We start from the raw sequence: 17,338 nt of genomic DNA on the forward strand, positions 1-17,338 counted from the left end.
GAGCAGGGGCTGCTCATCGAAGTGGCTTCTATTGTCGCTGAGCACAGACTCTAGGGGTGTGGGCTTCAGCAGTTGTGGCACACAGGTTCAAGAGCTGTGGCTCATGGGGCCTAGAATGTGTGGGCTTGGTAGTTCAACCCTACAGGCTTAATTGCTCCAAGGCATGTGGAATCTTCCCAAACCAGGGATCGAACCTGTGTCTCCTGCATTGGCAGGTAAATTCTTTACTGTCTGAGCCACTAGGGAAAGCCTTTATTCAAGGGAACCAGGTTTTTTTTTTCCTTAAGGCCTTCAACTGATTGGATGAGGCCCACCCACATTATGGATAGTAATCTGCTTTATTCAAAGTTGACTATGTAAACATTAATCTCGCCTACACAATATCATCACAGAATCAAGACTGGTATTTGGCTCAGTGCTAAAGAATCTGCCTGCCAATGCAGGAGACATGGGTTCAATCCCTGGGTTGGAAAGATTCCCTGGAGAAGGAAATGGCAACCCACTCCAGTATCCTTGCCTGGGAAATCCCATGGACAGAGGAGCCTGGCGGGCTACAGTCCATGAGGTGATAGAGTCAGACACAAATTAGGGACTAAAAAACAACAACAAATTTGACCAGGTATCTTGGTACAGTGCCCTGGCTAAGTTGACACATAAAATTAGCCATCACCTAAGTAGCTTCCTGGACTTCATCTTCTCCACAACACATCATATTATAAAGATCCAGATACTTTTGTTTTTTAAGCTGGTGTTGATTCACGTTTACTGCTAGAAAATGCCCCTACCATATTTCACCTTCTGCTGGTGGGCATCAGGGTCACGGCTGCTGTCACAAATAGACTGGAGGACTCTCTGAAACTTGTTTCCTGGGGTAGGTGTTTGGGGCTTTGTCTTGGGTAATACACCAAGGGGCAGTTTCCTTTACAAGGAAAATCCAGGTGGTTGTTAATACTGGTTTCACTCTCCTTGGCCGTGTTGAAGAGGCTGCTGGTCCACAACCTCTCTAGCTCTTGGCATTGTCAGATTCTTCATTTGTCATAGAGTGAGTGAAAAATGCTTCTTTCTTGCTGCCTTGATTTATATTTCCCTGATTAACAAGGAGGCAAGCACTATGGAGAATAGTATTGAGGTTCCATAAAAAACTAAAAATAGAGCTACCATATGACCCTGCAATCTCATTGCTGGGCATATACCCAGAGAAAAACATGATCTGAAAGGATACATGCACCCCAATGTTCATTGCAGCACTGTTTGCAATTGACAAGACTTGGAAGCAACGCCTTGATGTCCATAAACAGACAAATGGATAAAAAAGATGTGGTACATATACACAATGGATATTACTCAGCCATTAAAAAGGATGAAATAATGCCATTTGCAGCAAAATGGATGACCTGGAGATTGTCAAACTGAATGAAGTAAGTCAGACAGAGAAGGAGAAATATTGTATCACATCCCTTATATGTGGAATCTAAAAAGAAACGATACAAATGAACTTACTTACAAAACAAAGACTCACAGACTTAGAGAACAAACTTATGGTTGCTGGAGCAGGGGAAGGAAGAGGAGGAGGGATAGTTAGGGAGTTTGGGATGGGTGTGTACACACTGCTGTATTTAAAGTGGATTACCAACAAGGACCTACTATATAGCGCATGGAACTCTGCTCAATGTCATGTGACAGCCTGGATGGGAGGGGAATTTGGGGGAGAATGGATGAGTGTGTATATATGGCTGAGTCCCTTCTCTGTTCTCCTGAAACTGTCACAGCGTTGTTAATCAGCTATATCCCGGTACAAAATAAAAGTTTTAAAAACATACAATCGGCAACAACAGAAAACCAAGGAGGCCAGGCATCTCTTTGTGTGCTTGTTGGCTCTAGGTGTTTTCTTGTTGGTGAAATGCCTGTTTGTGGTTTTTGTCTACATTTCCATTGGGCTAGGAGTTCTGTATACATTTTTAACACAATTATTTGTGCTCCTGCCCTGATCACCTCCCACTGCCACCCCTTTGGGGTCCCAGTGGCCCGTCACACCTTGTCCTTGAGTGTTGAGGGACTCTGAGCTCTCACTGCTTTCCAATGGGTCATGTCCTCACCAGAGCCCTTGACCTTCTGCCTGTGTTGGATTCTCTCACTCGCTGGATAGAGCTGCCTGTCCTGTCTCCATCTCAGACTCTGTGTGGCTGAGACCAACCCCTGTTTTTCTCTAGCCCTGATCCTGGCTGTCCCCACTGTTGGAGACTCTGCCTCACCATCTGCTCCCAAGCCATCGGCTGTAGCTGAATCTACCCCAAAATGGAACCTGACACCAAGAGGCAGAGCCATGGATCAGAGCCTTGAATGTGCTTTTATTTCCAAAGTCTGGCTTCTCCGGTCTTCAGAGTAAAAAGGGATAAGCTCCAGGTCCAGGGAGGGGGTTATACTTTCTCTCTCTCTTCTCAAACAGTATTTTCCTGCCTGCCTAGTGGGTTTAGCAAATGAGACATCCCCCTTCTTATCCTTCTACTGAGTTGTTTCTTTGTTGAACACAAGCTTTAGTTCAGAAGATAGAAATATTTTTAAAGTGTCATCTATTAAAACTTTCCTAAAGTGCTCGCTTCGGCAGCACATATACTAAAATTGGAACGATACAGAGAAGATTAGCATGGCCCCTGCGCAAGGATGACATGCAGATTCGTGAAGCGTTCCAAAAAAAAAAAAACTTTCCTAAAACATTAAAGGAAGTTTAAAGTGAAAAAAATTATACATAATCTTTCCTTTTCATTTTTCTTGTTCCCTTCTAGTTTCTATCAACATGCATATCTATTTTTATGTTGTAATTAGAGCATGTAGTTATATATAGTATATTGAATATGAATAGTTTCCCCCCACACTTTACATGGCATATTTTTATTGTCGCCATATTTTTATTGTTATCTTATGTGTGGGCATTCTCATCACTCAGTCATGTCCAACTCTTTGTGACCCCATGGACTGTGGCCCGCCAGGCTCCTCTGTCCATGGATTTTCCAGGCAAGAATACTGGAGTGGGTTGCCATTTCTTCCTCCAGAGGATCTTCCAGACCCAGGGATCGAACCCTCATCTCCTGCATTGCGGGTGGATTCTTTACCCACTGAGCCATCAGGGAAGCCCATTTAATGATCGCCAATTTAAATGAGCTGGAAGCATTAAGTGTCTTGTGGCTGGGAATCTAGGTTGTTTCCAGTTTTGTGTTTGTTATAAGCAATGTTCCTGTGCCCAGTTATTTTTACCTGGGAAATCTGCAGGGCTGGCCCACTGGGTCAGAGGTAGCGCTTGGACATCTGCGTTTCCACCTCTGTGGCTCACAGTGATTTATTTTCTTTTGTTTTAATTTGTAGGGGTTTGGGAGGGGGCTGTGCTTGGTCTTCACTGCTTTGCACAAGCCTTAACTAATTGTGGCTTGCGGGCTTAGAGTGCAAGTGTTTCAGTAATTTTGGCACGTGAACCTAGTTGCTCTGTGGCATGTGGAATTTTCCCAGACTACGGATTGAACCCACGACCCCTGCCTGCATTGGCAGGCAGATTCTTGTTCACTGTGCCACCAGTGAAGTCCCAGTGTAGATTTCTAAGTCTGCTTCCCCACAGTCTGTTTTATCATTTTCCTCTAAATGTGACTTTAATAGATTGGAAACTAATAACTTCATATGGTAAAACTTAAGTGCCCTGTGTTCTACATTCTGTGGTCGGGAGCATCCTCCACTTCCCCCAGGCTACTCCTCAATCTCCTAGATAGAACTCGAATCACCTCCTCCCTCTTGGCAGGATTACACATGTCTGGTGGTTTAGGACCAGCCAGGACTCCCAGGAACATCAGTGCCTCTGAGAAACTGGGGTAGTGACTGGAACTAGACACAAGTCAGAAGGCAGGGGCCACCTCTCATGGGAGTGTAGGGCAGTTTGAATGGAGGTTGGGCTGCTGAAAGTGTCTGCAGAATTCCAACCCTGGTACAAGTGGTCTGATGTAGAACCTCCCTCACAAGCTAGAAAGAGACAAAGAAGAGATGCATCCATGGATGCCTGTGGGGGAAGGCAGAGCCTGCAGGGACCAGAGGGTGGCTGTGTATTGGTCAACTCTGGTCACCATAACAAATACCACAGACAGGGGTAGGGAGGGGCGGGGCGGTGGGGTTAAACAACAGACCTTTAATTGCCTCAGAATTCTGAAGGCTGGGAGTCCAAGATCAAGGTGTCTACAGGACGGGGTTCTCCCGAGGCCTCCCGTTAGCGTGGTGATGGAGGCCCTTTGTCTGTGTCCTCACGCAGTCATCCCTCTGTGCGAGTCTGTGTCCTCATCTCTTCTTCTGATGAGGACACTGGTCTTGTTGAATTAGGCCTCTTTTTACCTTCTTCACCTCTTTGAAGACCCTATCTCCATATACTGTTAGGTTCTCAGGTCCTGGGGGTTAGGGCATCAGCATGGGGCTTTGGGGTCAGAGTTCAACCTATCAGCAGCTATATAACTCTGGGAGCTCAGTACAGTTCTGAGCGTAGGCTCCCTGGGGTAGGGACTCTACTGGCTGCAGAACACACACAGCAGCCTCCCACTAGTCCGGAGCTTCTGCCATTGGCTTTCACAGGTGGGGTGGTGGTTAGGGGCCCCCTCTGCCTATACGTGTCCTAACTCACCTCTGCTTTGACCAGCCCCCCCAAGCTCCCAGGCAGGATCACTGTTCCTTCCTTCACCTAGGAAGGCTCATCATGGGTGAGACTCCCCACCCAGGGTTTTGGGGATGAGGAGCAAGCCTCACCAAAGAGGTTTCCAACCAGGTTCCTGGGAACAGCCAGGACAGCACCTGCAGGAGTCTTGGAGTCACTGGAGCATGACTGTGTGGGGCTCACAGCAGTGACTTCCAGGGTGCTCCAGTGGGTGGAAAGGTTGGCCTTCCCCTCTGCACACAATCCCCACCTCAGCCTTGGCCATGTTAGGGAGGAATGTTGGACCAGAGATGTTGGACTAGACACTCTACTTGTGTCCTAGAGTCACTCTGATTGGATTTAACCCCTATGGCCTGGCTGGCCTCTGTCCTCCAGGTACTGCTGACCTTCCAAGGCAGGGCTCTGCTCTTCTTCTTGACAATCCTGCTCCAGAGCACAATGTTTGACACACAGCAGCCTCTTAATAAATATTTGCTGAAGGAATGACTGAATGGGAGAAGTGGTGGTCTTGTTCAGGGGTGGCTAGTCTCTATGGGGGTAGCTCATCTCCCTTCCTGTCTCCCCAGGGTCCCCAGGAAGATGGATTCCCCATTTCCCTCAGCTGAGAAATGAGGGCATTAACTTTGAAGTTAGTTGAGATGATCAGTTGAGTTGTGTGTTAGGTGCTTTGGAAATGTCCCAATAAGTGTCTTGAGTCTTGCCTTCCAGCCAGTTCTGCCCTTGTATTCAAATACTGACATTGAGCTTAACATGGCAGATGTGGAATAAAGAGTAGCCACCCGAATCTTTCATTCATCCCACTAAAGCCTTGGATGACAATCATTCATTCATCCCATTTGGCCTCCCACTGAGCATGGCCTTCTGTTCAGTCAGTTCAGCTCAGTCGCTCAGTTGTGTCCGACTCTTTGCGACCGCATGGACCACAGCACGCCAGGCCTCCCTGTCCATCACCAGCTCCTGGAGTTTACTCAAACTCATGTCCATTGAGTCGGTAATGCCATCCCCATCTCATCCTCTGTCGTCCCCTTCTCCTGCCTTCAATCTTTCCCAGCATCAGGGTCTTTTAAAATAAGTCAGCCCATTTGCATGAGGTGGCCAAAGTATTGGAGTTTCAGCTTCAACATCAGTCCTTCCAATGAACACTCAGGCCTTCTGTTAGATTATGAATATTTACCCACCACTTGCTGCGTGTGGCCTTCTGGAAAGGTCCTCAACTTTTACAAGGGGAATGGAGAGGGCGCAGACTACCTCCAAATGTCTGGGTGTTCTTCTTGGGTGAAGATGCTACCAGGGTTTTTGCAAAGGAGCCCCCGACCAGGGACCAGAACGGATTGAGCAGAAACACAAGAAATCCGGCGGCCGCAGAGCGCCCGCGCCCCCTGCTGGCCATCGACTGCACCGCGCGCGGCGCTCCTCTTCTGGACAAGATCTCTGGCGACTTGGCCTTGCCCTGGGTTTCTTGGTCCACTCAGTGGTTGGTCCTTAATGGTTTGCGGGCCTCCAGAGCTCTCCAGTTGTGTTCTCTGCCGGCAGCCACAGGGCTATGAACACTTGCAATCGGGCGAGTCCAAACTGAGATGTGCAGCCAGTGGAAAACACACACTGGATGTCAAAGACAATACCTCCAAAGTTAAATGTGGTATTAATTTTATATTGGTTCCAGGTTGAAATGATAATATTTTCAATAAATTGTGTTGAACAAAATATGATTAAAATGCAGCGTGGCTGCTAGATAGCTTAACATTCCATATGTGGGCTGAATCCTATTTCTTTCTGTTGGATAGCGCTGTCTCTAGACCATCGATTGCCTGGGATTTCACGGATGAGCAAAAGCTCCCCAAATGTGACTACCAGTTTTCTACTTTGCTAAGTGATGTTTTAAAAAGTACTAACCCCGCTATTCCAGTAAGGATGGGCTTTCTGCTACTAGGGAGGCAGGATGCCAGGGTCAAGAGTAGAGAGCCCGCTGAACCACTCACTCAATGGCCCATCGATTCTTTTTCTCACTGAACTGCGTCAGGCACTGAAAGTGGGGCAGCTCTCTAAGGGGCTTCGGTTGCCTTCTTCCTTCTCAGTGTCCACACAGCTGCAGCCCGATATCTGCAGGTGCCCCACGAGGCTCTGGGACCCCGGAAAGCTGAGGAGGCAGGGAACTGCAGACCGTGGGTCTGTGGATGTCACACGGTCCTTAGAGCCATGCCTATGGTGCAATGCTGAGAGGAGATGGAGGCAGCTGTAATCAGTTCCCAGGAGAAAGGGTAGGCTCAGTCCCTAGACCCTAAGAATCCCATCACTATCCCCTGATCCCTGCTGCCCACCCTACTCTGCTCAGGAGTGGAGGGAAATATGCTAGGGAAGGAGAGAAACATGCTAGGGAAGGCTGCATTCCAGACCCACATCCCCAGGCTCACTGGCACAGTTCCTTGTCACGGGTGTGATCTGGGCTCAAAATATCTTTTTTTCTTACTGCCACATCAAATTTGTTCAGAGCATAAACTTCAGAGGATAGAGCTGAGTAAAAGGAAATAAAGACACAATGAGGTCATACAAAAGACAGCACCTTTAGCAGTAAGATCTCTTTCCTGTCCTGCCTCTTTAACACACAACCGTATAATTTGCAAAACTGTAAGCTATAATTATTCTATACTTACTTATTTCATTTTGCTTAGGTTAACATCTTCCCATGTCATTAAATATTATTTCAACAGTCTTAATGGGAGCATTATGTTCCTTTCTGTGCTCAACCACAGTTTACTGAACTCATTTTTGAACATTTAAAATTTTTCCAAGGTCTTAAGTTTAAATACAATATTGACTTGATATTTCTGCTGTGTCAGTTTTGAAATGAATGTTGTTTCCCTAGACTACTTTTTAAGATGCATCCCTGCTTGTCATAAGCCATGTGAAAGTGTGAAAGTTGGTGTCTCATGTTTTCATTCTCATGTCTTATTACATTCAACATTTAATATTTTTTCATGAATTTATAGACCATTTGTATTTCTTCTCTGTGCAAGTCGTATATGTGTACTTTTTTCAGTTTTCCAGAAGTCTGGCAATATTACAAGTGATTTGTAAGGACAGTATCAGTTCAGTTCAGTCGCTCAGTCGTGTCTGACTCTTTGCAACCCCATGAATCACAGCATGCCAGGCCTCCCTGTCCATCACCAACTCCCAGAGTTCACTCAAACTCATGTCCATCGAGTTGGTGATGCCAACCAGCCATCTCACCCTCTGTCGTCCCCTTCTCCTCCTGCCCCCAATCCCTCCCAGCATCAGAGTCTTTTCCAATGAGTCAACTCTTTGCGTGAGGTGGCCAAAGTATTGGAGTTTCAGCTTCAGCATCAGTCCTTCCAATGAACACCCAGGACTGATCTCCTTTAGGATGGACTGGTTGGATCTCTTTGCAGTCCAAGGGACTCTCAAGAGTCTTCTCCAACACCACAGTTCAAAAGCATCAATTCTTCGGCGCTCAGCCTTCTTCACAGTCCAACTCTCACATCCATATGTGACCACAGGAAAAACCATAGCCTTGACTAGACAAACCTTTGTTGGCAAAGTAATGTCTCTGCTTTTGAACATGCTATCTAGGTTGGTCATAACTTTCCTTCCAAGGAGTAAGCATCTTTTAATTTCATGGCTGCAGTCACCATCTGTAGTGATTTTGGAGCCCAGAAAAATAAAGTCTGACACTGTTTCCACTGTTTGCCCATCTATTTCCCATGAAGTGGTGGGACCGGATGCCATGATCTTCATTTTCTGAATGTTGAGCTTTAAGCCAACTTTTTCACTCTCCACTTTCACTTTCATCAAGAGGCTTTTGAGTTCCTCTTCACTTTCACTTAAGGGTGGTGTCATCTGCATATCTGAGGTTATTGATATTTCTCCCGGCAATCTTGATTCCAGCTTGTGCTTCTTCCAGCCCAGCGTTTCTCATGATGTACTCTGCATATAAGTTAAATAAGCAGGGTGACAATATACAACCTTGACGTACTCCTTTCCTGATTTGGAACCAGTCTGTTGTTACATGTCTGGCTCTAACTGTTGCTTCTTGACCTGCATACAGATTTCTCAGGAGGCAGGTCAGGTGGTCTGGTATTCCCATCTCTTTCAGAATTTTCCACAGTTTACTGTGATCCACACAGTCAAAGGCTTTGGCATAGTCAATAAAGCAGAAATAGATGTTTTTATGGAACTCTCTTGCTTTTTCCATGATCCAGCGGATGTTGGCAATTTGATCTCTGGTTCCTCTGCCTTTTCTAAAACCAGCTTGAACATCTGGAAGTTCATGGCTCACATATTGCTGAAGCCTGGCTTGGAGAATTTTAAGCATTACTTTACTAGCGTGTGAGATGAGTGCAATTGTGAGGTAGTTTGAGCATTCTTTGGCATTGCCTTTCTTTGGGATTGGAATGAAAACCGACCTTTTCCAGTCCTGTGGCCACTGCTGAGTTTTCCAAATTTGCTGGCATATTGAGTGCAGCACTTTCACAGCATCATCTCTCAGGATTTGAAATAGCTCAACTAGAATTCCATCACCTCCACTAGCTTGGTTCATAGGGATGCTTTCTAAAGGCCCACTTGACTTCACATTCCAGGATGTCTGGCTCTAGGTGAGTGATCACACCATCATGATTATCTGGGTCGTGAAGCTCTTTTCTGTACAGTTCTGTGTATTCTTGCCACCTCTTCTTAATATCTTCTGGTTCTGTCCATACCATTTCTGTCCTTTACCAAGCCCATCTTTGCATGAAATGTTCCCTTGGTATCTCTAATTTTCTTGAAGAGATCTCTAGTCTTTCCCATTCTGTTGTTTTCCTCTATTTCTTTGCACTGATCGATGAGGAAGGCTTTCTTATCTCTCCTTGCTATTCTTTGGAACTCTGCTTTCAGATGCTTATATCTTTCCTTTTCTCCTTTGTTTTTCACTTCTTTTCTTTTCACACCATAATCACAGAAAACTAGCCAATCTGATCACACGGACCACAGCCTTGTCTAACTCAGTGAAACTAAGCCATGCTGTGTGGGACCACCCAAGACGGGAGGGTCATGGTGGAGCGGTCTGACAGAATGTGGTCCACTGGAAAAGGGAATGGCAAACCATTTCAGTATTCTTGCCTTGAAAACCTCATGAACGGTATGAAAAGGCAAAATGATAGGATACTGAAAGGGGAACTCCCCGGGCCAGTAGATGCCCAATATGCTGCTGGAGATCAGTGGAGAAATAACTCCAGAAAGAATGAAGGGATGGAGCCAAAGCAAAAACAATACCCAGTTGTGGATGTGACTGGTGATAGAAGCAAGGTCCAATGATGTAAAGAGCAATATTGCATAGGAACCTGGAATGTCAGGTCCATGAATCAAGGCAAATTGGAAGTGGTCCAACAGGAGACGGCAAGAGTGAACATCGACATTCTAGGAATCAGCGAACTAAAATGGACTGGAATGGGGGAATTTAACTCAGATGACCATTATATCTACTACTATGGGCAGGAATCCCTTAGAAGAAATGGAGTAGCCATCATGGTCAACAAAAAAGTCCAAAATGGATGCAATCTCAAAAAAGACAGAATGATCTCTGTTAGTTTCCAAGGCAAACCAGTCAATATCACGGTAATCCAAGCCCATGCCCCAACCAGTAACACTGAAGAAGCTGCAGTTGAATGGTTCTATGAAGAACTACAAGACCTTTTAGAACTAACACCCAAAAAAGATGTCCTTTTCATTATAGGGGACTGGAATGCAAAAGTAGGAAGTCAAGAAACACCTGGAGTAGCAGGCAAATTTGGCCTTGGAGTACGGAATGAAGCAGGGCAAAGACTAATAGAGTTTTGCCAAGAGACCACACTGGTCATAACAAACAGCCTCTTCCAACAACACAAGAGAAGACTCTACACATGGACATCACCAGATGGCCAACACCAAAATCTGACTGATTATATTCTTTGCAGCCAAAGATGGAGAAGCTCTATACAGTCAGCAAAAACAAGACCAGGAGCTGACTGTGGCTCAGATCATGAACTCCTTATTGCCAAATTCAGACTTAAATTGAAGAAAGTGGGGAAAATCACTAGACCATTCAGGTATGACCTAAATCAAATCCCTTATGATTATACAGTGGAAGTGAGAAATAGATTTAAGGGACTAGATCTGATAGACAGAGTGCCTGATGAACTATGCACAGAGGTTCGTGACATTGTACAGGAGACAGGGATCAAGACCATCCCCGTGGAAAAGAAATGCAAAAAAGCAAAATGGCTGTCTGGGGAGGCCTTACAAAGAGCTGTTAAAAGGACAGTATATATGAAAATAAAAACTTTACACATATGCTATGATTTTTTAATTTCATCATTTCTCATTAATTTAATTTGTTTTTTTTTGTGTGTATTAGAGAATTTTGCTTTTACATGCTGCTGCTGCTAAGTCGCTTCAGTCAAGTCCGACTGTGTGTGACCCCATAGATGGCAGCCCACCAGGCTCCCCTATCCCTGGGATTCTCCAGGCAAGAACACTGGAGTGGGTTGCCATTTCCTTCTCCAGTGCATGAAAGTGAAAAGTGAAAGTGAAGTCGCTCAGTTGTGTTCGACTCTTAGTGACCCCATGGACTGCAGCCTACCAGGCTCCCCTGTCCATGGGATTTTCCAGGCAAGAGTACTGGAGTGGAGCGTCATTGCCTTCTCCATTGCTTTTTACACAGTTATATATACATATTTGCAACACATATGTATGTGTATATATACACACACATACATTTTGCTGTATTTTATGCCTTTATTTTTTTTAATATTTTATGTTTTGCTCTTATATTTAAAAAGATTTCCCACTGCCAAGATAATATAAAATTTGATATATATTATTAATGGTTTTCTTTTACATTTAAAACTTTACTCAACCTATATTAATTTTAGAAAGCGATGATAAACCAAGACACCATATTAAGAAGCAGAGACATCACTTTGCTGACAAAGGTCCATATAGTCGAAGCTATGTTTTTTCCAGTAGTTATACACAGATGTGAGAGCTGAACCATAAAAAATGCTGAGCGCTGAAGAATTGATGTTTTCGAACTGTGGTGTTGGAGAAGACTCTTGAGGATCCCTTGGACTGTAAGGAGATCAAACCAGTAAATCCTAAATCAACCCTGAATATTCATTGGAAAGACTGATACTGAAGCTGAAGCTCCAATACTTTGGCCACCTGATCCGAAGAGCCAACTTATTGGAAAAGACTCTGGTCCTGGGAAAGATTGAAGGCAAAAGGAGAAGGAGATGGCAGAGGATGAGATGGCTAGATAGTATCACCAACACAATGGACAAGAATTTGAGCAAACTCTGGGAGATAGTGGAGGCCAGAGGAGCCTGGTGTGCTGCAATTCATGGGGTTGCAAAGAGTCAGACATGACTTAGCGACTGAACAACAAAACATGTAGTGCAATAGAAACCATTTTCCAGATACCTAGCAGTTTTATCCTCAAAACATTTATTAAGAAAGCAGCAATTCTTTGTAGCTGTATTTGTCATATTTCTTATCTTTATAATAGAATTCTGCTTTTGGAATTCCTAATTCATTTCATTGGTCTGTTCTTTATATTTGTCCTGGTGTTAAGAAGGCTCAAAATTAGTACCAGTATGTTAAAATTTGTAGAGTGTGTCCTCCTAATTTATCTTCTAACTTGTACTTTTCTGGTTATTTTCATATATTCATGCCTTCCAGATGAATTTGAAATATAGTAATATAATTAATATAGTCAATATAATTTAAATAATATATGACAAGCCTCTCCATAGGTACAAGACAGATAGTTGAACAAAATTCAACTGCATTGACAATTTAAAGTTACTCAATAGTATAAGAAATGTGTATGTTTTATTAATAACCTCAGGTCAAAGCCAAACCCACCATATGGGAGAACTATATAGGCATTCCCTTTGAATTCAAGGAGATAATGACTTTTACTGCCTGCTTACTATTTAAGTTTTGTTTTCTACCACACTTTTCATGTTTCAGTGTTTGGTAGGGCTTTTGGCTTGTGATTTCCTGGCTATTGTATCCTGATAATTTTTCCCTATGAACTTTCATATCAACTCATCCATGTTCACAAAAGATCTTGGTGTTTTTATGGGAATTGTGTTGAATTTATAAATTAACTTAGGGAAACTGACATCAAAATAATATTGACGTTCTATCTAAGAATAAGAAATACATATCTTCCATTTATTCACATCTAGGCTTGTGTCTTACAGGAATACTTTAATGTTTCCCTTCTACAGGCTTTATACAATCCTTTTCAAGTTTCTTCCTAAGTAGTTTATTCTCTTTCGTGATATTGCATATCATTTGCTCTACCATTGTATATGAAGGCTGTTTGTGATTTGTGTATGTGAAGGCTATTCTGCATTTCTCTGTGTTAATCTTTTATCCTCTCACCATAGTGAATTCTTACATTGTCTCAGTTAAGATTTATCATTGCATCTCTAAACACAGTCTTAATCCTAAACTAACCTTAATTCTAATCCAACCTTTGACACTAAAACTCAATTTAACCTTAAATCTAACCTTAATTTTTTTAAAGGTACATTTTGTCATTTAAAAAAATTTTTATTTATTTATTTATTTTAGCAGTGCTGGGTCTTTGCTGCTGCGCACAGCTTTCTCTACCTATGGCAAGCAGGGGCTACTCTTCATTGTGGTGCTCAGGGCATCTCTTGTTGCAGAGTGCAAGCCCTAGGCACATGGGCTTCAGTAGTCTCATCACGCGGGCTCAGTAGCTGTGGCGCACAGGCTTAGTTGCTCCACTTAGTTGCACAGGCATATGGAATTTTCCCAGACCAGGGATCAAACCTGTGTCCCTTGCATTAGCAGGCAGATTCTTATCCACTTTACGACCAAGGATGTCCTAACCTTAATTCTAACCCTAGCCCTAACCTGAAAATGAAAGTGAAAGTCACTCAGCTGTGTCCGACTCTTTGCGATCCCATGGATTATACAGTCTGTGGAATTCTCTAGGCCAGAATACTGGAGTGGGTAGCCTTTCCCTTCTCCAGGGTTTCTTCCCAACCCAGGGATCGAACCCAGGTCTCCCATACTGCAGGCTGATTCTTTACCAGCTGAGCCACAAGGGAAGCAGCCTTAAACCTAACCCTAATGCTGAACCAAACTTTAACCCTAAACTTTTACCACCCTAGCACTAACACTAACCCTATACCTAATGGTAACTAACATTAACCCAAAAGTTAAAGCTGTCATTAACTCTAAATTTCATTCCTACCCCTAATCATAAATCTAACTATAACCCTGACCCTGATTCCAGCCTAATTTAACTTGACCTGAATCCTAACCCTAATTCAAACTTGGAACCTACCACTCACAGTAGATGAAACATTGCCTTCCTGGAACTTCCCTTTTCAATGAGGGCACATGAGTACTATCCCTGGTCAGAACTGAGATCCCACATGCTGCCGGGCCACTAAGCCTATGTGCTACAAGTAGAGAAAGCCCTCACTCTGCAACGAAGACCTAGGGCAGCAAAAGAAAGAGAAACATAACCTTCCCTCAAACTGAGTCCTAATCCTAAAGCTCTCTCTAATCCCTGGCCTTAACAGGCACTCCACCCCCAAAATTACCTTAATCCTAACAGTAGCTTCCTCACTCTCGCGTGAGTCTAACATTACCTCTAGTAGTGACCACAGCCTACCCCTAACCCTAACCCTAAGCAGCCAACCATTCTAAATCCTGAGACTAACTAAGGCTGAATGTTTGTGTGCCCCCCAAACCCACATGTTGAAGTGCCAACTTCCACTGTGGCTGTATTTAGAGATGGGCCTTTACAGACGTAGTGAAGGTTAATAAAAGTTAAAGTGTTACTCTTGTCTGACTCTTTGCAACCCCTTAAATTGTAGCCCGCCAGGCTCCTCTGTCCATGGAATTCTCCAGTCAAGAATTCTACAGTGGGTTGCTATGCCCTCTTCCAGGGAATCTTCCTGACCCAGGGATCGAACCCATGCCTCCTGCATTGCAGGCAGATTCTTTACCATCTGAGCCACCAGGGAAGCCCGAGGGTTAATAACATTATAAATAAATACGTGTGGGCCCTGTTCCAGTAGAACTACAGCTAAAACAAACTCCAATCCTAAAGTTAACTTAACCCCAAGCCCAGTACCACCTCTAGCACTAAATTTATCCTTAAACCTAATACTATTCCAACAGGAAACTTAACTCTTTTACTCTCAATTTTGATTTGAATAAATAATCCAACTCAAATCTCTGTCACTATGTTTATATTCCACTATGTCATGAGATGAAAAGACCCGTGCTGATAGGCACATTTCCCCTTAACTTGCTATGAATGTTGAAATTCTAAGCAGAAGCCACATGTTGGTTTTCAGAGAGACTGGTACCCCTTCTAGGAAGGTTCCCTGTGTGATACTCTGATCCCGTTACCAGATCCTTGTGTGATCTTTCTCTGGAACCCCTGCCAGCGTGCACACAGAGCTGACCTGAGTTTTGAGGACTGATTCATATGAATCAAAATCTAACAGGTAAATGTATAAATCAAATCGCTGGCCTATTAATTTACTGGGTTCCATTTTTCAGTGTGGTCACCCATTTACTAGTGATTGGAATAGTCCTGGCTACCGTTCATGAGACCATTGCTAAAAAGTGTCTTTGGAAGACTGCTCTATGTGGCCGCTGCCCCACTGTTTTGATTCTTGCATTCAGATGTCCCTTGAACTTGAGGCAAGGGTCCCCACAGCCGAGGAGATGCCGATTAGCCCCAGCCAATGAGAGACTGAATATACAGACAATGGCCAGGCCATTTATAAAAACTGACCTCTGACCCATAAGCCACAGGGGTCAGCCCAGGGAACCAACCCCTTCTCTACAGCAGCCAGCCCAGGAAGTCGGCTGCTGTTAAGTCAGACCTGCAGGAAGCCAGCCTACTGTCTCTAAGGACAACCCAGGAAGCTAAACAATAACCCCTGTAATGATTGGCCCCCAAATGGCCAGCACTTTGTCAATAACTGACAGCTTCCCCAGTTGCTGTCCCTACTTTCAACTCAGGACCAAGCAGAGAAAGCCAAGCACGTGCGCCCTCCCCCAAACCAAGCACATGAGATGCCCCCTTCCAGTGACGGTGCCTCTAGCTTCCCCAGGCCCCCAGCTGCCACCGGGGCACACCTGCACCCCTTTCTCCCCCAGGAGGCTTGCCCACTCCCCTGCTGGCCCATGAGTCTCTGCCAGACCAAGTGATGAGGGCGACTTCCTCAGTACAGGCAGCTCTGAACACACACTTCTGCCCTCCTCTTCTGGTTGGTATTTAGGTATTTGCACCCCAGTCAAGGTCTTGCCATCTTCCCAGCCAACAAGAGCCTCGGGCAATGGCATGAGCCCAGTCCCTGGCCAGGGGTTCCTGGGACAGATTTTCTCCTTGACTAAAGGCTTCAGGGTGGGCACACTCTCACTCCCTTGGGTGTAGCCCTGTGAGCACTGAGGCTTGAGTGATGCATCCTAGGGGCTGAATCAGACACCTGTCAGACAGGCTGCCAGTACCAGATTTTTGTTGCTGAAACTCTTCCAAGACTCTGGAAAGACTGTGCCTCTCCTATGAACACTTACTTATTTCCAGACAAGACCTGAATCACCCTGACAGCCTCATGTCCCCAGGCCTCCGCTCCACTCTGGCCTCTAACTCCATCATCCTCTCTCCTGTCCCTTCCAGCCTGTGTTGCCCATCACTAGCTTCAGTCCCGAAACTCATGGGGTTTTCAGATCCCTGAGCTGCTCCTTGCCCTGGCCTCTCACCTCCACGTCCAGCCTGCCATTCAGACCAAGCCTCTTTCAGCTCTCTGGTCCTCTCAGTTCCACATGGGGTCATGACAGCCAGCTGGTGTAGCCCATGCTGCTTTGGGGAGGAATCCAGCCTGCTTGACTTCAGGGCGAGAGCAGGAGAGTGGAGAGTTTCTGTCCTGCTTTCTTCACTTGGGAAATGTATGGAATGCTTGGTGGCATGTTTTTGACCCTGGTAAACTGAGGGCAGAGTGATGGGGTGGTGTGGGGAAAGTGGGTTTGGGGCCATGACTGCACAGCACTGTGATGGGGACCTTTGCATCATGCCCCTTCTCCACCTGCAGCATCATTCTCCTGTTTGCTCAGCTCAGTGAAGATTTAAACAGAACAGATGGTCGGCTCGTTCAGATTTGATTTCTGGAATATTCTGTCCTTTTGCAGGCCAGAATGGTATTTTTCCCCCAAGCAAAAGTAAAAAGCATAGTCTGCCAACTGACCTTGGGGGAGGAGAGAACAGGGCACAGCTCTGGCAAACCAGGCAGAGGGGTGGGTGTGGGACATAGGGAGCTGCCCTCACCCCATGCTGCATCTTGTCTCTGGGCTGCCTCCATCAAGACCCTGTGCTGAAATGCTGGGCATCTGTGCAAGGCTCTCAGGGAAGGTGTCATGGGGTTGACAACACTGGCTTCATGGTCTCATAGCAGCCTGCCCAGTGCCCTGCCAGTCAGGCCAGCTCAGGTTGGTGATATTTATTGTAGAAATCTGGAGAAAAATGAAAAGCACCTGCAAAAATAGGCTAGAAACCACCTATAATCCCAACAGCCAGACACAAGCACCCTTAACATTTTGGTATCTCCTCCCATCTTTTTCTACACA

The 17,338-nt window shown here is 45.0% G+C and overlaps 1 non-coding gene across 1 annotated transcript; it reads left to right on the plus strand.

The window, feature by feature from the left end:
• The first annotated feature begins 2,589 nt into the window (after window positions 1-2,589).
• On the plus strand, window positions 2,590-2,696 carry LOC147374014 (U6 spliceosomal RNA). Its single transcript, XR_015163334.1, has one exon. It is a non-coding gene; the product is annotated as a U6 spliceosomal RNA (small nuclear RNA).
• Window positions 2,697-17,338: the final 14,642 nt, after the last annotated feature.

The sequence above is a fragment of the Bos grunniens genome, chromosome 4 (genome assembly GCF_055505025.1).
Source record: "Bos grunniens cultivar Pamir isolate PY7600 chromosome 4, Bosgru_T2T1.0, whole genome shotgun sequence".
In the NCBI taxonomy this organism is placed as follows: Eukaryota; Metazoa; Chordata; class Mammalia; order Artiodactyla; family Bovidae; genus Bos; species Bos grunniens.